Here is a 21732-nt window from a genome sequence, read left to right on the forward strand (position 1 = left end):
GTCTTTCACACCATTATTTTCCAGCGTGTCCTACAAGCACCACTGGCCACAGGCTAGGTGATGCGTGGGTGAACATTTTAAATTTGAATCGTCACCTGCTTAATGTTTATTTGAGCCAATACAACTAGCCCAAACCTGTGATTCTTCTGATATCACTGCTTGGGATGATGGCTAGAGCAGGTAATTATGGTTTTAATAGGGGAATCCATGAAAAGAAAAATTTCTAAGCAAATAATGTAATACAGGAGTAAAAAGACATAACAAAAAGGACACTCCACATTTGGGGAGCTCTCTCTTAGGCCCTACTTCCCCTCTCAGAGGCTGTGTGTGGCTGAACCAATCTCTCTAACAGAGTCAAGCATTAAAACTCAGCGGCGGGGGCTTCCCTGGTGGCGCAGTGGTTGAGAGTCCGCCTGCCGATGCAGGGGACACGGGTTCGTGCCCCGGCCCGGGAAGATCCCACGTGCCGCAGAGCGGCTGGGCCCGTGAGCCATGGCCGCTGAGCCTGCGCATCCGGAGCCTGTGCTCCGCAACGGGAGAGGCCACAACAGTGAGAGGCCCGTGTACCGCAAAAAAAAAAAAAAAAAAAAAAAAAAAAGTCAGCGGCGGGCACATCCTGGTTTCCCCTGTGGATCTATCTTGCCCTCTCTAAAGCACAGCCTCTCAATGAAAGGGCTGCACCTTCCTCCAGGCTTTCTGAGGAAGGCTGTGAGAAGGGTTATCAGCCTCCGTGACCCCTTTAGGCAGCCATGGCTCTTCTCCCTCTCCCATTCCCCCCCACCCCCCAGCAAGGACCCTGCAGCCTGGAGCTGGTCCCCAGTCTTCCCCCTTAATGCCTTTTTCCTTGTACAGCTATCACAAGAGGGCTGTTTAGTGAGAGGACCTCAGGCTGACCTTTGCTGACAGGCTCCAAGCTCCCTCTGTAAACTGATCTAATGTGAGGCCGGGTAATTAGCTACCAAGTAGTAATTGCAGCTTCTAACTATGCTGGACCAAGACTGCAAAAATTCCCCCAGGGGATGGGGTGGGGGGCTGCTGGGGACCCCAACCCACACAGAGGCATCTGCTCACAGCCAAAAGGAGGGACTCAGCAACATTTCTGAGGGAGGCCAGCACTTTTCCAGGTTTTAATTAAAAGTGGGGCCCAGGGAAGGAGACAGCTACAAAAGGAAATCAGTAAATAAAGAAGAGGGGTGAAGAAAGAAATCCTTGGCTTGCCTGGAAGAGCCCATTCAGGAAAGCACCAGCTCTGGAGGCAGATGGCCCTGCACAAGAAACTTTCATTTCAGCCACAGAAGGAACACAGCAAGTAGCCTTAACGAGGCAGCAAAAAGAAATGCAAAAAGGAAGGATGCACGAGGGCAGCTCCACCGCTGGCTTGCATGCACTCCCACAAGCGCACCCCTCAAACTTAGAATCTTTAGGTGCCCCCCCTCAAACTGAAGAACAGTCAAGGTGCCAGGCTGGTAGCCTGCCCTAAGGGTTCTGCATGATCGTGTGTGCAGATTTGGTAATTCAGCCAGACCTGTCCAACGGGCCGACCCCACTAGCAGCCTGCAAGTGTATGTAACGTGTTTCAGAGTAGCGTGCAGAGTCCCCACCGAGAACTCAAGAGGCAGCATGTCCATGGACAGCGGACTGCCCTTACTGGGACTCTAAAAATAAACCTAACTGCACAAAAGACACCATGGTCAGAAAGACTGAAAAAGTGTCCCGCCTTCCTATACACCAGGACAGTAAGACACCCGACAGCACAAAAATAAAGGAAACCTTTATTTTCCAACTCCACCCCATCCCCATATCCTCTATCTGCTCTGGACGAAAAAAGCCACATCACTGAACTGCTGTTGCCCGTGATAACTCCTGGACCTCTTTCCTCAGCAGAGGCAGCGACTTCACGGGGCACCGCAGCTCTTCCGTGTGGGCTAGACTTTCTGCCGATCTGAGTTACGTCACAGGCTTCCGCAAACTTCATTTCCTCTGACCCTGCACCGCCTCACCCCCCAGTAGATTCAAGGCGGTACAGACTCTCCGAGTTGAAACCAGTGAGGAAAACCAGGGTAGCAGCAGCCGACTGCACCAATTCACCCTCCATTTCCTTCTCCAAACAATTAATACACTTAATAACTCCGACCCCAGCGACAGACTCAAGACACCCCTCTATTAACCCCTCCCCGCGCCAAGCAGTGGGTCTCCACCAGAATTCTGCTGTTCGCTATGACTTGACCATTCTTCAATCCACAACAAGGACTTCTCGCCACACTGTGGTTTTGTTCTCTTAATCTTTTATGAGGAACCTTATCAAAAGCTTTTAGAAAATACCAGTGAATTTTGCCTACCAGGTCATCTTTATTATTTTAAAATTCCTCATGAAGAAATTACAAACCTTAACGTCGTAAATGAATATTTAAGACAGCATGCACTTAGGCACGCAAGTCCGACTCAGGTTACATTTAAGTCGCTGTATTACCTCCCTTTTTAGAAAGATTCTTGTCTGGCTGTTGAGTAAGGAAAGATGCCCCTCCCCAACTCCCAGGTGTGGGATTCCCCCATAGACCTTCTGGACCTGCTGAAACAGAGTATGTACTGAGTACCAAAAGGATATATAGTGCAGAACACAACTTCAAACCAAGAAATAAAATGCACTGAGTCGAGGAAGGCCTGGATGTGGCAGCCCATCCCGTCTCCACCTTCCCTACCTTTCCCCAGGTGCATGGAGGTAAGCAGCACGGTTCTCCCCATCACAGCTGGTCCACAAAGGGAGCCAGCGACAGCTTCTAGACGTTGACACCATTTATGCTCCCTCCTTGCACCTGTTTGTTGTTGCTATTCTTCCTGATTAGCATTCTGCCCACAAGCTCAGCCCTGAATGTAGGGGCAGCTTTCCCCATGATGGAGCAGTTACAGATGCACAAGGGCCAAGGGGTGTTTCCTGGTCACCTCAAATTATTTTCTTGGCAAGTTTAAAGGTAAATCATCTAATCAAATACACATCTCTTCAAGAGTTGCCTTTGAGCAGGGTTCAAAAGCTGCAGTGCGATTCTGGAATCCCTGTCGGAAACCCTTTTCCATTGCGTAACAGAGAGAGCGCTAAGGTAATTCACACTTACGCCGCCTCGTGTTCCTGATCAGCAGGGAAATCCTCAGCCTTACTGCACACACATCAGCTTCTAACATCACGTCTAACCACCAAAAATGTAGGCAAGGTCCTATGGCTAGATGAGACGGGCCTCCCTCTTCTCCATAACATAATGGTGAAATGGACGAGTCCAGAAAGTAGTCTATAGAGTCCAGAGTGCCGGGTAATTCTTTATCCTTGAGGAAGACCACCAATGTGAGTCAAGTCATAACTGGATGTCTAGTAAAAGGGTTGGGCTGCCCCGACTCTCCTCCAACCTCAGCCCATCCTCGCCAACATGGGGCCCCCAGAGGACGGAATGGGAACTGCGGGTCCAGGCACTCCATTACAGCAAGGCGCAGTTCAGCCTGGACTTAATGAGCTCTTGCAAGGAAACAGGAAGTCTATAAAGTAATTTAAATAACTTCCAGTCCTGAAATAAAGGAAATTAAACCACTGGCACAAACCTCTCTGATGGACACCTTTTCTGACCCTCCGATCGCACTCACAAATACAGCTGTCATAGTCTTCTCCCCAAGGCCAGCCCCCATATTCCTCTCATGTGAAACACGCAGAGGCTACCAGTCAGCCTTCAGAGCTCTCCAAAATTCTGCGGAAACTGTAGGCGAGGGATGAGGCGTGGTGTGCAGCAAAAACACAAGAATCAGCCCCCAACCCCACGTGCAGTCCTGATGCTCCTGAGCTGCATGACCTTGGGTGAATCACATAACTTCACAGGGGTCTCAGCAGCTCACCAGCAAATACCAGGAATGTCTTGGTCAGCGTAAGGGACCTCTGAGATTGTTAAGAGGGTCAATGGGCACATTTGAGAACAGTGCAAACTGGAAACGCAAATAAACACTGACATTATTCCAGCCACCAGAGCCCTAGGCTCCGGAATTTCTCAATTTTCTCTTCAAGAGGCGCTGTGCTATCCTTGCCTTCCTCTATCACTATGCATATTTATTCACAGATGCTTCTGCTTCTCCTGTGCCCTTAAGTGTACGTAATCCTTTGTGTGGATAATTATTAGTCCAACTAGACATGGTTTCCTGGCAGGCAAGGACTGTGGCTTTTTACCTTCTGCAAACAGTGTGTGCAGACCACCAGCCAGCACCACACAGGTTCTCAATAAAGGGCAGGAACCGACAGCCCACACGGTTACCCATTCCTTCTCAAGCACCAGTATGCTAACAACTATCCGTCGACTCTCTATGAAGAGAGACCAACCCAGTGAAAGACTCGGGACTGGCTGTGAGTCTACAAGAGGGGTGCGGGCTTTGGTCCCCCCTCTCTGTGCAGAAATGGCCCCGACTTCTCACTTTCACAGGCACTGCCCCCCGCGAAATGCAAGCCTCAGTCACTATGGCAGCTTCACCGGGTAAATCTACGCTGCCGGATGCTAGAAACTGTTTCTGGCCACAGAGTTAAGTTTACTTTATTGATAATAATCAGGCAGATACGGACTGGTTTGACCAGTACTCTGGATGCAGGATCACAAGAAAGACAAACTTAAAAGCAGCTTAAGGTCAATCTCGTTTTGCGAGCCCTCTAGATATTACTACTGACAACTGGGATGGTGAACCCTTGACCCCTCAGCTGGTAAAAGCCAATAGCGAGGCTGGACATTCCTTGTCAGCGAGAAAGCCTCCCGGGCTCCCTCCGCGCAGGAGGACAAGACCTGGTGCTACAGAAAGAGAACTGTTGGGCCCTGCTCCAGAAGGGACCCTCCCCAACCATGCTGAGAAAGGAAATCACCAACAGGAATCTAGCTTTGCTTTACATAAAGGCACAGTTTCACAAACAGGCTGTATGTGGAACTGCTCTGGGACTCGCGTCCATGACTGGGGGGTAAGATCTTAATACCACCGAAGAATTAATCGGTGCTGTCTTGCCTTGGGCCTGTGTAAACGGGAACGATTGGATTCAGAGGGTCCAGAGGTTCGTGTCTTCCCTCAAAGGTCTCACCATTGAGCAAGAGCCCTGTACCCTGGAGGGCTGCTCTGGCCCTTGAGTAATCATCCTCCCCCACCTCCCCGAGGGCTCGCCATGGTTAAGGCCCATAGCCTCTGCGCATCTCACGGCACTCAGGCCTCCCCAGGTACTTGGGGCGACTTGTTCTCCCGGCCACAGCATCTGTCTCATCCCTTCACAGTCCGACCACAGCCAGGAGGACACAGTCTAAACGAATTTCTGCCTAGGACGGGTTCACCCCGAAAGCAAACACGGATAGTCTCCCGTGGCATTAGCCACAGTGCTCCCAAATGAAGCCAGACTTGACTTTCCCCAAAGTTCACTGACCGAGAGCCAAGAGCAGCATATCTCTGGGTCTCCCTTGTTTAGCCATCCTTCATCTAAATCCCTCATCTAAAACGGGAGCTGCATATGTAATTTTAAATTTCCTAGTAGCCGTGTTTAAAAAAGGGGGAAAAACAAATAAAATTAATTGAAATATGTCTTATTTAATACCAGTATGTCTAAAATACCATTTCCAGGGATTTCCCTGGCGGTCTAGTGGTTAGGACCCCGCGATTCCACTGAAGGGGGCACGGGTTCAATCCCTGGTTGGGGAACTAAGATCCCGCAAGCCGTGTGGTACAGCCAAAAATAAATAAATAAAATAAAATATTTCCAGTGCAATCCATCTCAATGTTACTAAGCTATCTCCCCCCTTGTTCTCATACTAATAGTCCTTGCGAACCTGTGTGTGTTTACTTACAGCGCAGCTCAACGCAGACCAGCCACAACTCAAGTGCCCAGTAGTCACACGTGGCTGGTGGCTACCATACTGCAGGAATCTCAAAAGCATCGCCATCCTCTGCTGATGAGAACCTAAAACAGAACTCTAATCTGGCCTCACCGTAATAATTCATACTTGTTTTTCCCAGTCACAGACTTCACAGAACTCACCCCTACTCAAGATTCTTTCCCACGGCATTTACAATTACATTTGGGTGACATGTCAAGAAGTTTAAGCTGGCTGGGACTGGAGTGAACAGATATTCAAGGAATCGTGTACAACTTATCTGGTCAATCAGATCTTCTCTCCAGGGCTTGTCCACCATTCAAGTAAACCCCTGGGGTTCCCTAATTTAAAATCCTCCTAACCCTGTAACTTGCAAATTGACCATCTTCCCGGTGATGTGTACTTAACTCTTTGGTGCCCACATGGAGGGCTCCCTGTCCTTGTTGAGCTGTTCGCTAGGACAGACCCCACTTCCAACTCAAGATCACACTGAATCATTTCTGCCCTGGTTGCACAAGATGTGTATACACCACAGATACAAAATTACGCAGAATCATCGACTGAGGGCATGTCTGTGGAATCCTAAGGCATAAATAGGCACAGGACAAATCCACAGGTTTGGGAATTGCCTGTAAACAGAAGGAAAATTTTCCACAGAAGATAAAACGTTGAGGCCGTGTTCTCAGCAACTGTTAACCAGAAAACTTGGTAACAGATCTGTGCAGTCCAGATCTGTGCAGGAGTGGCACAGAGCTACTTTAAGTACCATAGCTCAGAGGTGACGCATCTGTCCTGAGCGCTGTGCCCCAACAGGGCGCCCAGCCTGCGTGGATTCTCATCATGATGCAAGTCAGGTCTGGGCCAGCACGCCTCCCAGTGCCAGGGCTGGAACGGAGGGTGGGGAGGGGGTCCCACTGAGCCACCAGACGCACTGCCCCCGCAGCGACTCCCAAATCAGCCCCTTTCCCTGCATTTGCATCCGCCCTATCCAGAGGGGTAGAGGGTTTGATCCAGAAAGCACTACTAGAAAGCTAAAGATTCTTTGCAGGCTCATCCACCCAGATTCAGCTCTCAGAGTAGGATCACCAGGAGAAAACTGCAACATACAGAAAACAGTTCACTTCTGGCTCGCTGCTCTGGCTTCGGGCAAGAGAAGGTGCACGTGAAGCTTGGGAGGAAGGACTGGAACGGCAGAGGCCGGGACTTGTTCCAGGAGCCCCCAGGGGATGAGCCTGGCTCCTGAACCTGGAAACGCAGAGGGCTGCTCTCCAACAGGTGGAGGGCTCCCCCTCTAAGCCAGGCAGGAGGAAACAGGGGAACGCTCTCTGTCAACGCTGCTCTTGGCATCCTCCCACCCCCAAGGGTCTCTCAACCTGTCCACCCCAGGCCCTGGGAAGAGCAGCAGGGGACGAGCACGCGGGGAGAGGAAGGAAGGAGGCGGCTCTTCTTGGCAAGCTGATGGGTGTGAGTGGTGAGCATTAATTAAAAAGCCATCCGGGAACAATGGTCTTTTCATATTTGGAGCCTGTTCTGCACAAAGCTCAGCTTGTTCTAGGGGGAGGTCTCTGCTTTGGGTTTTTTTTTCTTACTCATTTCCTAGGGCTGTGGCAATGTCTGGCACCCAAGCTCAACCCACTGGAGTGTCCCTTACCCAGAGGGGGTGCCAGGCAGACCTCCGCGACTCCAGAGGTGGTGGCATTCAGACACAAAAAGGGGCAGCCTCGGAGGGCTGTTCTGTTTTGACCCACGGGCTCCCAGAGAGCTCCCGGGCGTTCCCCCGAGTAGCTGCCTAACCCACGGAAACACACACTGGACTTTCCATCGGCCGAACACTCATTTTCCTCTCAAATTACGCTAGACATGCCACAAAGGCAGACGTGGGATGAGGAGTCATGGGTCTACAGACTGGCCAACAGACACTTCAAGGCTTCAGCGTAAGAAGACGGTGAACGGACATGAGATCGTGTAATGAGACTACCCGCCCCATTTTAACCTACTCCACTCAACCTCACAGACTATCCTTAAGAAAAGCAGTTCTTAAACCAAGGGTTAGGGATGGGGGTAGGAGCTAACTCTGAGCGTCTAAGACGTCCTGACACTTTAAAAGACCACCTCCACTCTCTGTAAGGAGTCCTTACAACTCCTGGTGGGCAGGCCCCTCTGATCTCACCTCCTGGTATTCACAGCCTTGTGTAGCCCCCTCCCCTTCGGTGTGGGCTGTGCACAGTGACGTACCTCTAACCAACAGGCTACCAAGAGGTCACTTCCAAGATGAGGTTACAGAGACACTGTAGCTTCTGTCTTCCGTACCTTCCATGCTCTCCCCAACAGAAGCCAAACGCCATGCTGTGTGCTGCTCTAAGGAGAGGCCCATGTGGCCAGAAACTGAGGGCATCCCCTAGCCAACAAGAATAGAGGCCCCCAATTCAACAGCCCACGAGGAACTGAATCCTGTCCACAAACACACTAATGAGCTCAGACACAGGTCCTTCCCCAGCCGAGCCTTCAGATGAGAGTGTAGCCCTGGTGGACATTTTCACGGCAGCCTCACAAGAGATCTGGAGGCACACGGTCCGGCTAAGCCACACCCAGATTTCTGAGCCACAGAAACTGTGAGATAATAACTGTTTGTTGCTTTAAGCCACTAAGTTCGGGGGTAATTTGTTATGCAGCAGTAGATGACGAATACATCCTCCATGTTACAAATGAAAAAGGCGAAAGTTTTGGCCAGTATGTGGCAGAGCTGGGCTTCTCACTTAGGCTAGACTGATGCTCTACAGGCACTTTCCCCTCACCACGCAGCTTCAGCTATCAAGCTCACTTTTGGGTCCACGGAGCTAGGAAATGACAATACTCGCTGGGCCTCTCCATCACATACATACCTAAAATACATGCTTTAATATAAAAAGACACGGGATTCGTTCAGAATGCAGATCTGAAAGCACAGTGAAGAGAGGAGCTAATGTAACCGTCTCCCTTTACAGATAAAGAAACTGAGACTCACAGTCCTAACGCAGCAGAGATGGAACTTGAATGCTGGCCAGGATGGCATGTGACTCTTAGGGATCTGGGAAACTTCAGCCCAAACATACTGAACATACTTCTGATTTGCTGGCTAGGAAAAGTCATCAGAAACTCTGGTCTTCCCTTTTTGGCACCACTGTTAACATTCTGTGGCAGCTGGTCCCCACTTGACATTTCCCCTCTAACTGGAAGCTTCTCCTATGCATATCCCCCAAAGTCCTTCCACACAGTGATGGGTCACAACAGGTAGACCGTTTGCCCCTTGGTTAACGTACGAGTTGAAAATCCTCATCCTCAGCTCACACTGAAGTGCAATCTAAGTGTACTTTGAAATTCTATGATGCCTCAGGAAGACAACGGAACATTTCAGTCAAGAAAGCTGAATAGGCAGAGGTGTTCTTGCGTCTCTAGGAGGACTCCACAAGCTTGCACATCACTGACTAAGGCTTCCACTATTTTTACAAACACATACTCTAGACACTTACAGTTAAGGTCATAAATAATTAAGACAAAGCAGCCTAAGGACATTTTGTGAAGCATTATTGCTGACTTTTTAAAAATTAGGCTTTTGCTAATTCGCAAGATTGAATAATCTCCAAAATATTTCTAGACATAGCCACAGACCAGTAGAATTCAAGTGATCCTACCTTCTCACTAACTTTTAGACATATGTATTTTTTATTATGAAAGTAACAGATACTCACTACTCAGAATTCAGAAAACCAAGTATTAAAAGTAGCCTGTACTTCTACCACCTGGATGTAACCACTCAAGTTAATATTGCTATAGGTATCCTTCAATCTCTCCCTTATGCATATTTTTAAAATTAAACTGAAGTCCTATAGTACACACAGCCTCCTTTCATGTAATCTAACATCACTGTTTTCCCACATTCCTAACCGTGAGACAGGAGCTTTAAAAAAACCACGTAAGAATCTGACATATGGACGCACCACAGTTTAGATCAATCCCCTGTGAGAGATGTAGATGGTTGCTATTTTTCAGTATTATAAATGTCTGCAATGAACATCTTTATTTATAAATTCCTCTTGCACAACTGGTGATTTCTTTATTATGCATGAAGGTACTGGATCACCAGTCCTATTCTAGACATTAGGGATATATTTGTGAAAAAACAAAGATCTCTGCTTCCTGTGAAGCTTGTATTCTAGCAGGGGAGACAATCAAGGGTAATAAACTTAAAAATTATTTAAGTTTAATTTTAAAAAATATTTTAATAATACTAAATAGTACTATTTAGTATTTTATTAGGCAAAATAGGCTATGGCAGAAAAGATAGGACAGAGTAAGAAGAATCAGTAATTCATGGTGAGACAAGCTACAAATTTAAATAAATCTTATTTTAAAGCTTTCTGATATACACTGCCAAACTACCCTCCAGAAAGGGTACATCAATTTTTCCACTCCCTCACCATAACGGGGTACTTGCTCTATAAAAAAAATCTTGGTTGAAAAAAACCAAGAAAGCTCAATCTTGCTAGTAAACAAATAAGTTAAACCGATGAGCTATCATTTGGTTCTTCAAATGGGCAATCTGAATACATTCTTTATATAAGTTGTCCATTTAGTATTCTTTGCTCATTTTTCTCATCTTTTTCTATCATTGATTTTAAGAGCTCTTTATATATTAAGGATATTTAGGACAAACTCTGTCAATTACATGTGTCATCAATATCTTTTCCCAGTTTGTCATATGCCTGTAAATCAGTCTTTTCCGTTATGATTTCTTCACCAGAAGAGTCAGACCTCATATCCCTCCCTGCCCCATATTCAGATTAATATTCACCTATACTTTCTTCCAGCTCTTTTGTGATTTAAGTTTTACTTATACCTCTCTAATTCATGCAGAATGTATGGTAACATACACTGTGAAGAATGGCTCCAACTTAAGTTTTCCCTATTTGTTTATCTAACTGTCCTATAATTATTTACTGCATAATTGCATAATGCTAGAGACAGTAAAGCACAGTGATGAAGGCCACTGGTTCTGTTGCCAATCAGATCAGTGTTCAAGTCTGCGTGACTGGGTAAGCTACTTCAACTCTCTGAACCTCAGTTTCCTCATCTATGGAAAGGAACTATATGTAGTGTCCACCTCATACTATTCTTGTGAAGATTAAATGAGATGAGTTCACGTAAAAGTGTTTAACATAACACCTGGCACTTAGAAGTACTGGAAAATGTGAGCTGTTATTATTTTAATTCCTCTCACTTATTTGAAATGCTACCTTTCCCAGACACATTTCTATTTGATTCCATTCCACTGAGTGGTCTCTAATATATTCCAACCCAATTTTCCTGGTATATGAGAAAGCTAATGATTTTTGAAATTTTACTTTGTAACTGAACTCTGTACTTAATTCCATGTAAATGTGTCTTGGGTTATTTTAGGAAGACAGTAACACCTGCAAATAATTTTCATGTTTCTTTTTAAACATTATTTGACTTTGGTTTGTATATCCTGGCCAATGCAATAAGGCAAGAAAAAGAAATGAGTACGATGGGCAATCTTTGTTTTATTCCCAATTTCCTTTTGGTTCACCATTAAGTCTCCAACTGTTGGAGCTGCTGGTTTCTTCATCGAATTAATGCAATCCCTTTGTAGTAAAGTTTTTTAAAAAATTTCTCAGCAAACTAGAAATAAGAATAGAGAACTACCAAATACCTTTTTGGATATATGTTTTTCTTCTTTGTTCTACTTATACCATGTATTTGGAGAATAGACATTCTAATCTTAAGCCCCTCTTACATTTCTGGGATAAATCCTATGTGGTCATGATTCTTCTAAAATACTGTGGAATTCAAGCTGTGACTGTTTTAGTTGGCATGTTTGCATCTACACTTGTGCCTGAGCTCAATCTTCAGCCTTATTTTTGTGTAATCTTTGTAATGATGTTGGTTCCCAGAGCTGTGCTAGCTTTGTAAAATCAACTGGGATGCTTTATTTCTTTTTCTATATTCTGAAACAGTTTATTGAGCAATTAATTATTTTGTCCCCCAAAGTTTAAAAGAATTCATCCATTAAACTGCATGCATCCCAGAGCCCTCTTTGGAAGTATTATTTTTTTTTAGTGCTTAGTTTCTTCCCTAGTTCCTAGTTTAAAGACTCAGACTTCTGATTCATCTAGAACAGACATGTCAACTGAGATTTTCAAAGCTGCTGTATTTTAAGCTACTAATATTTTATTTCTATATTATAAAATAATTATTTCAAATATAACTTAATTTGTTACTCCTTTTTTCTATCACGTCAACTCACTTTTAGTTTTGTTTATTTTATTTTCTCTCTTCTTAAGACATGATAGTGGTTTAGTCTATTTCCTTGACTTTTCCCCAAATAAATAGCTCTTAGATTGATCACTTCAATGTTTTCGTCTGTTTTCTAACTCACTGACATCACTTCCATCTTATTAGGCTTGTTTTATTCTTTCCAACTTTAAGTTGAATACTTAATTCATTTACTTTCATTTTCTCTTATTTAATAATGAAAGGATTTAAAGCTATGAACACGCACCCCTGAATAAAACTTTGGTAACAATCCATACATTTAGATACACAGAGTTCTCAATATTTCTTAATGATTCTGTAACAGTACTTCCTCTTTGACTCAGGTAATTCAAGAGAATATTTCTTAATTTTCAAGTAACTGGATTTCATTAGTATTTTTAATATTAAGTATTCTATAGAGGATAAAAACATCTCTGAAAGAAGATGAAGAAACTCTGGCAAGGGGGAAAAAAACTTTTAAGCAGAAAACACTACTTAATGCTTAGTTAAAAGAAAAACAAAACTACTTATATAATGCTGTGATGGCTGTATCCACGTATATGTGTTCTAGAAGGGATATAACAGCAGGTGATTCCAGGGAACTGAGTGACTGGGGGCAGGCAGCACAGGAAGAGAGGGAAAAGGAACTCTCTTCTGTGCCTTCTGAAAATACTATGAGCAGGTACTGCCTCTTTAAAAATTAATTTAAAAAGCAAAGCCATCTCTCAATAAATGCAATGAAACCATCCCAGATATACTAAGTATATAACCAAGGAAACTTCCATACTTCGATGAAATTTAGAGATTGGTTTTATTAAGCAAGACTTGGCTCCAAGATGATAAACATCTGGGGCTAGAAAAGGGTAGAGAAAAAAACGATCTCTAATTCTGAAATCTCCAAGTTCAGAAGAAGTAAGAGCTTCAAGGCAAAGAAAGTACAAAAAAAAAGAAAGAAAGCAAAAACGTTTAGTCAGGTTTCAATCAGGCTACCATTTTGAAACCTGAAATTCCTGAAGGTACAGCTAAGAAGACAGCAGACGTCCCAGTTTCCTCTACCTCCTCACCACAGCTTTCCCATTTTAGGAATGCCCCATACTGTGCATCCCGGTTGTTGCAGTCTTATTACTTAAAATGAATTTAAATCCCAAATTAATTCAATTAAGTGATGATTTTAAGCATTATGCCACTGTCAACTCATTTCCCACAAACTTTGCAATACCAAGTTAAAAAAAAAAAAAGAAAAGAAAAAAAACCCAACTCTGTAAATCAGTTTTCCAATTTATGCTGAAGAAATCTGTTTTCCACTTTCTAATTTCTGCAACTGGGAAATTCTGTATATTATGTTACCATATAATGAAGGATGCCAGTAAATAGAAAGCCCACACGCCTGCATACACAACAGATTACACTGTGTGTAATTGCAAACACTACCACGTTATGTGCTCCTGGGAGTATTATTACTGAGATGTTGTTATTTAATGCCTCATCTATTTAAAAAAAATTCATTCCATATGGATGAAAAATGAGTATACTAGCCTGAATATGGGGAAAAAAATAAAATGTAATCATAGATCACTTAAAATCTATACCATTTTATACGAGCATAAGATGGTACAACCAAGACTTAGGAATTCAGAGTGTCTCATATTACAAGGTATGAGCTCATTGCTGGCTACTAAGATCTCCTCCCTGGCACTGGGACTAGAGGAGGCCAGCAGAAGTCACAGCCATCCTCTATACTTTCCTGGACCATTTACGAAATTCATAAAAGGACACAGCACCTTGGGACTTCCACTGACAGCACCCATGGAGGCGCAGCCCCGTGGGCAGGGAGCACTGAGCAAGGCCCTCTGACAGCTAAGAGGCTCTCCCTCCTGGGGACAAGCCAGCCAGACAGACAACCGCGGAGCCTGGCGAAGGACACCCAACTCCAGGGAAGCAAAGAGCCCCACCTCCATCGACCGCCCCTGTACCAAAATGGAGTTCAGGACTTTGCACGGTGCCCCACTCACTCCCTTTTGACTTGGTGAGCACAGGAGGCTCAGCAGACGTTGCTGCTAAAACAAAAGACAGATGACAGGAAAACCTACTGCCCTTTGGCCGTGCCGAGAACAGGGGAAGTGTAAAAGTGCACAGGGGGAAAGCAGGCCAGCTGCACTAATCCCTTTTTGTCCAACAGTAATTAATAGTATAATCCACATTTAAGATGCATTAAAGCGAAAATGCTGCGTTATCAGACTGCCCGCGCATCGCCCCAAAGCAGGACCCCCGCTGCTGACCTGTGGAGCCAGGTTACCTCAGCTCAGCCTCCTCCTCTCAGGGGAACTGACTCTAGACACCTCATAAAAGGACGGAGCTGGCAGCCAGGAGTCTCAACTTGGCCGAACACTCCGTGTCCGTCTTTGGAAACCACTCCCTCCACGGGCAGGCTGTCTGGCACACGGGCTCCACGCAAAATAAGGAGTCATTAAAATCAAGTCATAGACTCTCTGGCTAACACACAGCATTTCAATGTCACAAGTCGCCCTGATGGAGTTTTAAGATTTAAACTAACCCCCCAAAATCGTGCTGGAATGATGCGAGGAGAATTAAGACGCCCTTCAACTCCATTTGGTGCGATGCCCTTTTTGGGTGTTTCATACGAATTCCAGCGGCACCAGGTAAGATTCTATCAAGGAGTAGAAGCCGGCTGCTGCTGTCAGTGCCTGAGGAGTATGCCTCTTCCACCGAGACTGAAATACTATCTTTAGACAGAGGCATGCTATTAGCTCATCAAGCACCTCAAACGTCACCGCCACTTAAAACTAGAGGCGCCTGAAGGAGCAGTCTTCTCAACCACGCTTTGAAGCCACCGCCGACTGAGGACGCGATCTCAGTTCTCCAACACCACCCATCTGGTGGAACAGGTACAACCAACAGTAGACGGAGAGCCCTGAACTCCCGTTTAACCCCACGATGCACTGGTGTCGCCATCTCAGCTCCACCTACCTCCGTACCGGGTCACGGCCCAAGCCCGTGGCAGATGTCTGACAGTGGCCACGTGCTAGGGCAGCATCTGGCCTCCATCCCGTACGTCCTCCTTGGAGCTCGGTTGAAGCCACTTATTTCTTAATCTTGGCAATTGGATATGAAAAAGAGGAACGTCAGAGAAATCATTCTGACCTCAAGTTTTTGAGATCCTGGCACGTATGACATGATCTGGGCACCTAATTACCTACACCTGTTTCAAGATTGCTCCTTTAAGATCTTTACCTAGAACCTAACACCTTCCTCCATAGCGACATTTAATCACTCTAATGTAATACAAAAAAGAGCAATTCCACACAGTTCAAACTAACACCACCAGGGGCTGGCCAGGGAATGGAGCGCCACTGGCACTATCGCTTCTAGCAGAAAATGTATCCATGGTGGTTCTAGAAACATGTCCCCATTGTATGAACATGCTTCCTTCTGAGGCTGCCAAAAAAGCCACGGTCCAGTGACTAGGCACACCACCCGGGCACACACGAACACCACGCCACAGACCTGGCACGCGTGTCGGGGAGGCACCCAGCCTGAGGAGCTGTGCAAGCAACACAGGTGGCTGGGAGTCCTCCATCCCACCCATCCCCGCTGCCTACTGTACCCTACGACTGACCCTGCAGTGTTGTCGGGCTCCCCTGAACCTCTGCTCTTAATCGTACATCTCTAGGATTCTTCCTCAAGAACCCTCCATAAACTCTCTCTCAAGTCCTACTCTTGGCGCCTCACCACGATCTAACAAAACAATATCACATGATTTGGCGAGGAGAGAAGCTAACAAATTTCACCACAAAGCCTCCCCCGCAGTCCCCAGGGAACCTCCTTTGCCGGAACAGGCATCCTTTGCTTCAGTTTCCACAGGGATACTTGGTTGAGCTTTGCCATCTAACTCCATCCGGGTCCATGCGGGCTTCTCCTTCTTTGCTGACTGCACCGACTCCTCCAAGAACCCCTGTGGTGGGCTGCCTAATAGCACCACCAAGACGTCTCTGTCCTCATACCTGGAACCTGTGACTGTGTTACCCTAAACGGCAAGTAAGACTTTGTAGATGGGATCCAGATTATCCTGGATGATGGGGGCTGGCGCATGTGATAACAGGGGTCCCTATAACAAGGATGCAGGAGAAGTTCAGAGTCAGACTGAAGTAGACGTGATGATGGAAGCAACAGGTGGTGTGATTTGAGGAAAGGGTCGTGAGCCAAGGACAGGGGCAGCTTCCAGAATCTAGAAAATGCAAGGAAACGGGTTCTCTACTCAGAGCCTCCAGATGAAACCAGCCTTGCCAACACCCTGACTTTAGCTCACTGAAACTGATCTTGGACTCTGGACTCCAGGACAGTAAGACGATCAACTGATGTTGTTTTAAGCCATGAAGTTTGCGGAACCAATAATTTGCAATGACATCAATGGGAAACTAATACGACCCCCTTCTGGAGAAAGGGGTGACTGTGAAAATACACACACAGAACCAAGAATGCCCTTGAACTTCAAGGATGAGTCATCCTCACTGGGATCCACAAAACCTTCCTCTCTGGACTTGAAGAAGTGTCAGCGGAATCCCCTCTTTCTCCATCACCAAAAATGAGAACCGAAGGCCCCCGATGCCATAAGCAAGGGTTATGACTCGAGGGTAGCCCTCGGTGGAACATCTCAGCATTAGAAGGAAAAAACTCCCATCCTAGCCTACTGTATTTGAGATCCATAAATATCCACAATAAACCATGAGAACAACAGAAAAACAGTACTTAAAAGACTATATGTGTACCGTATTTTATCTAATAGAAGATACTGGACTTAAAAAAAAAAAAAAATCTACAGGGAAGGATCCCCAGATCCAAAGTTCCTTTTATCAAACGTACAGAAGCCGGGCCAAGCCAACCTCGCCCAACGGATCCCACTAGTGGGCCGGCCTGAAGTCCCACCTTGATGCCAGGCAGCCAGCGTGAAGCCTTGGAAAGCCCAGGCCCGCGCCCACTGGGCTCATGAAGACAAAGAGAGGAGGAAGGCTCGGGAAGGTGGCGGCGTCCTGCCCACCTCAGTGGTAGCCTGGGGCCACTGGATCTCACCATCTCGCCAGCACCTGAGAGGCGTGAGCCAGGCCGCCAACACATCAGAAGCTGGCTGCTGGCCGGCCCCGGCTGCCCAACACCTCTGCAGGAGCCAGCTTTCCAGGACTGGGTTGTACACACTACACAGGTATAGGCCACTGCTGACCAGATCGAGGCCTGGCGCCTTGAAGAACGCGCCACACAAAGACCGGCCTCACGTGGGGAGTGGAGGCTATCCCGCTGCAGAGCAGCGAAAGGCATCTGTGATCCACCTTGGCCTCCACGCAAAGAACATTCTTCTTCACTGACTTTGCAAAGCAGGATCCCACCAGGGTCTTCCTACTCCAGTCTACCTGGGCTTGCTTTCAATCACAAGTTAGACCTTCCTTCCACTTAACCCTCCGCACACATACACTACTTAATTCTCCCAATCCTCCAAGGTGTTTACTCTCTCCCAGTCTAGCCCATCTCCTTTTTGTTTAACAGGTAACACGAAGTATTGTGTTATAATGCTTAGGGTCAGGGTAACTAGGCTTCCTCAGTGGGATTTCAACATGCGATTTCAGTGCACATGTACAAGGAGCTACTTGAAACAAGGTGAAGTAGTCAAAAAAAAAAAAAAAAAATTCACCCGTCTTCCACAAAGGATTCTCATTCAGCCTCTGCTTAGCAAAGATGCAGCTTCGAATATTCAAAGTCCAAAAGAAGGTGAATTCTGGGAAAACTGGCGTCTAATTTGCCCAAGATTCAAAATCTTTATGCTGCTTGACCAGTTTCTCTTTCTTTATCTACTGCTTCTTCTGATGTCCCCCTCAAAATAAACCAGCCCTAGAAATAGAATCCCATCTTCCTTAGCCCTTATGACTAATTTATGGCCTTCTTTTAAAGCCCTTGCACCAGAGCTCTGACTCCAGTAATTTCCTCTTCTTCTGTACGAATGTCCATTTACAGCCACTCTGTAACCTCTACGTGAACCGAGCATGTTCTCTGTGCCGCCCACGGATGTGAGATCACGCCCTGGCGAGGGCAGGGTAGCTCTGGGGCGGAATCTCTCCACTACAGTATGAGCTCACTTGGGACCCTACCCAATTTCAACTCCCCAGAGAGTTAGACGAATACTTCTTTTGCTTTAAAGCGCCTTTAAAAATGACAAAGGAATACCAAAGGCTGGATGGGCAACTAGCTGTGATCTCAAGACATGGTTTGGGTTCTTTTATGCTGGGATTAACGGGAGTGTGGGTGGGCGTCTTGATTTTGTTTTTATTCAGGGAGGCGGGTATGAGAAGATGTCCCAGGAAATATCCTCCATTGGCCACAGGAATTGGCCACAGGAATACTTAGAAGGAATATCTGAAAGTGCTCCAAATTGCCCCCATCCCAAAGGTTCCCCTCGCCAAGCCACCAAAGCTTTGCTGATACTTTTCTCCACTGCACTTCCCTGGGCTCCCCACCTGTGGCTCGGCTGCCCTCATGTCTCAAGACTGCCTTTTCTGCTCAACACACTACCGTGAGGCTCTCTGATATGTAGCTGACTTCTTTGATTCCAGGGTGCTAGAAATCGTGGTCCCGCACAAAGAGCCCTTCCAGCTTAGCATCCCCCAGTCAGAGCCTGTCCAGCGAGCGGCCCACCCATGCGCTCAAATATCCGAGTGGCTCCGGTGTGCCAGGGACTGCCCTATGGGCTGCGGATGAGGTGGGCCATGAGCCCACCAGGCCAAGACTCCTGCTGCCAGCACAGAGCTCCCATCCAGTGCTTCGGACCCTCCTTTTGCCCCTACTTTTACTTCCTTCTTTTCTGGGAAGGATTTCCCCATTTTGGCCGGAAAATTCTGGGGTTTTTTAAGGGGGTTGGGGAGGGAAGACCTACGTTTTCATGAGTTTTCATCTTATTTTAAAAATTGACTTTAGGCAATAAATGATGAGAATGTTCTTTAACTGAAGTGTTTAGGGGCTCCTGAGCTAAAGCAACCCACGCTTGGTGTGTGCTGTCACATCCTCAATCTGAAGCCGCTCTTCGCCTTGAAGACAGAAGCCAGTCTCCGTAAATTCTAAGCGCTGAACTCCCCGATCCTCCTCTGCCATGATTTTATCCCCAAAGCTACAATTCTTCTCATTCAAAGGTTATCCTCCTCAAGCCAACCCCAAACGAACTCGGCATCCAGCTTTGCTTGCGCCCTACTGCTGGTGCCCAAGTTTCTGGCTCCACGAAGACCCTGACCGAGCTTCCCACGAACACGCACCCAGGAGACCTAGCGCTCTACGTGATCGCGCTCTCGTAACTACATGTCTTCAGATGCGTCACCCAAGAGTCCTGAACACCGTCACTGGACATGAGAGCAAAACAGTAATGCATCTGGCACTTTCTCATCCTGTCTCCAGTCAGAGCTGGGATTCAATCCGCTTGTGACTTTACAAAGCGACCCCTATGAGGCAAGGATCTGGTGGCCAGCTAATTTTGGGAAGTGGCCCAATGCAGCCGGTAAATGTCTGCCTCACTCCCACTTGATCTTTAAAGACCCAGGAAAGTGGCCCTCAGGCACAACGCTAAGCCCCAGAGGGGCCCTGGAATCTTCAATCTGCACCAGCACGTGTGTGTGCGCACGTGCGCGCGTGTGCGTGAGCTGTGTGGCTGATCGGCCACTGCCACCCTCCCACCACGCCTAAACACACATCCGCCCTTCCCCACCAGTGTGCCCACCTGAAGCCTCTGCCCAGACCCCACCCCACCACCCCGGGCCCCTCCCAGCCTCACTGCAGCATGGAGGCGGCAGCACTTTCCTGTCCAAACCTGAACTGACCCCGGGCGACTGCTCACACCGCCTGCATCTGCACCCTCAGGTTAACATTTTCCTTGTGCAGACCTTCCTGCTCTAAAGGGCATGAACCTGGAGAGTGTGAGTCATCACTACTAGCAGGAAGCAACTGCTGGACCCAAGGCTTGACCCAGTTCCTAGAGAGATTTCTCTGCCCCCGCCCCCCTGCCCCCGCGCCCGGTTCTCATGGCGCTCAGGCTCACCCACCCCGTCCCCTCTCTCTACAGCCTTTTCAAGATCTCTCCCTCCAACTACCCACAACCGGGACTGCTTATTTGTTTAGTCCACTGGTAGGAAAAATGAGAGGGCTGTCTGCCATTCCTGGCAGGGCATAAACACTTCTAAAAAAATGTACGTTCCAGCTCTGCTTGGGTCGGAAACCGAGCTCTTTAACCTTTCGGAAGAGCCGCGGACGTTCCGTGGGAATTGACTATGACCACTCCTTATCATCGCTGAAAGACAAAATCCACTTTGCCCTGCAACATCTCACACGGACCCTTCACATTCTTGGTCTGAGAGGTGAGCATGTCAGAGAAAGAAAGAGGACACCCCAGAAACGTGAGAAAGGCCACGGTCACCAGTACGAGAGGCACCAGCACCCCGATTACTCTACAGAGATGTCAGGATACTTTATTTTCAAGTTTGTTTAAGTAAATATAATGACCCACATACAAAAACTTTACGTTGGAAGAACATTTCCCTGGTGATCGAGACCAAATTTCAGGTCAGATCAAGGGAGATTGCCCAGGGAAACCATAAAGGGGCCCAACATCACTATCATTCTATAAAAAATAAAGGTACAGTTCTGATTTCTTGCCAGGAGTTTCAAAATGAAGGGTCTCCATCTTAAATTTGGAAAGAAAAACATTCCCCACACAGCCCGGAAGGGCCAGGAATGGCCTCACCGTATGTAACAGCTTCTGCAACACACAGAAAGTGGGAAACGCAGAACACGTGGAATAAACCCCTGAGAAACCAGCCGCCCAGGCCAGACCCACCGTGCTGACTTTGGCAGCGCTGGTCAACCAGGACTCGGCAATAAAGTTATCGAAACGGAAATCAAGTGGCACCGATCAGCTCAGACCTCCAATGCTGGGCTCGACTCAGTGATTCTTCAATGTCCTACATGGGCTAGACATTTTTCCATTTAAATGCTGACTAGTTTAAGGGTAAGGTTAGGGAGTCACAGGCCTGGTCATTGGTCCTTTTCTTTCTTATTCTATCTAGCTAAAAGTGGGGACAACATTAAAAAGCATGCAGTGTAACTGCACAATTAACACCTACAGCTTTATGCACCAGGAACTACAGTAAACATTCTACCTGCACACTTGGTTCCATTCTCCTGACAACCTGTGAGATGGGTACTAGCACCAATTCTGTTTTGCCCACAAGGAAATCGAGGCCCAGGGAATCCAAGTAACTTTCCCAAGGCCACACCGTTAGGGAAAAGCAGAGCACGAATCCAGTCCCTGGTTTCTCAAACACCAGAGCCTTTGAGAGCACAAGACATTCTCCCGGTAGGGTCGCCTGCACACCAGCCAACAAACCAATCGTGAGCATTGCCTGCAGCATGTCTGGTTCCTACATGAAATCGTTTCTGGCCAGAAGCTCATCTTGATCTGTCCTTCTTCTCTACACACTCTGCCAACTACGGAAAAGCCCACTCATCTCAA

The 21732-nt window shown here is 47.0% G+C and overlaps 1 protein-coding gene across 13 annotated transcripts in view; it reads right to left on the bottom strand.

The window, feature by feature from the left end:
- ZFHX3 (zinc finger homeobox 3) overlaps nt 1–21732 on the bottom strand; it is a gene marked incomplete at its 3' end in the record, with an annotated part of 1354624 nt that overhangs the window by 199130 nt on the left and 1133762 nt on the right. The window lies entirely within an intron of this gene.

The sequence above is a fragment of the Stenella coeruleoalba genome (assembly GCF_951394435.1).
Source record: "Stenella coeruleoalba genome assembly, chromosome: 20".
In the NCBI taxonomy this organism is placed as follows: Eukaryota; Metazoa; Chordata; class Mammalia; order Artiodactyla; family Delphinidae; genus Stenella; species Stenella coeruleoalba.